This window comes from Suncus etruscus, chromosome 17 (genome assembly GCF_024139225.1).
Source record: "Suncus etruscus isolate mSunEtr1 chromosome 17, mSunEtr1.pri.cur, whole genome shotgun sequence".
NCBI lineage: Eukaryota > Metazoa > Chordata > Mammalia > Eulipotyphla > Soricidae > Suncus > Suncus etruscus.
Window position 1 is genome coordinate 16,863,539 of NC_064864.1, and position 648 is coordinate 16,864,186.

General features: G+C 36.0%; 1 non-coding gene across 1 annotated transcript; it reads left to right on the plus strand.

Annotated features, from left to right (window-relative positions):
• The first annotated feature begins 203 nt into the window (after positions 1-203).
• On the plus strand, positions 204-358 carry LOC125995524 (small nucleolar RNA SNORA62/SNORA6 family). The gene has a single exon (XR_007491029.1). It is a non-coding gene; the product is annotated as a small nucleolar RNA SNORA62/SNORA6 family (small nucleolar RNA).
• Positions 359-648: the final 290 nt, after the last annotated feature.

A 648-nucleotide genomic window follows, 5' to 3' on the forward strand; every position in this document is an offset into this window, starting at 1 on the left:
AGAGAAATCCAATGCTAGTTTATTACGTTCTTCCTTACCAACCTTTAACAATTTTTCTCTTTGTAGACTCTCTGGGACATTGCTGAAGATGAAAAACAGAGCCTTATGCATATGAAATAAACATTCAGGGAGTTATAGACTCTGTGAGTTGTTGACTAACTGGTTTAACAATGAGTAAATTTTGCTTTTAGAAATTCAGTTGCTCTGCACATTGTTAGAACTTGGAATTAAGACCACCACTGACTGGTTGATGAACTCTCAAATGTTGGTAGTTTGCTACTGAGGGGCAAGATTTTCTGCTAACACCATGGGTCTTTGGCTCATTGAGTGGCGCTTGATAGTAATTGTTACTACAAATAACATTTTTAATATGTAGGTCTCAAAATAATTTTGTGCATGTGGAAATATGACCTGATTTCTTGTGTTTTGCTGCCTACCCGAGTCTGTTAAGTATGTATGACTTGACCTTTCTTTGTTTAAAAAGAACTTGGGGAATCCTGCTGTAAGACTCCAAAAAGGTGGGTTTCATGTTTAAAATTGATCTACCAAGCTGGTTTCACCCAATAATAACCCAGAATTGTTAAAATAGCAGTGTCTGGACACTAATGTGTTGGGAATTCTTCTTCTTTTTTTTTTTCACTTGATGTT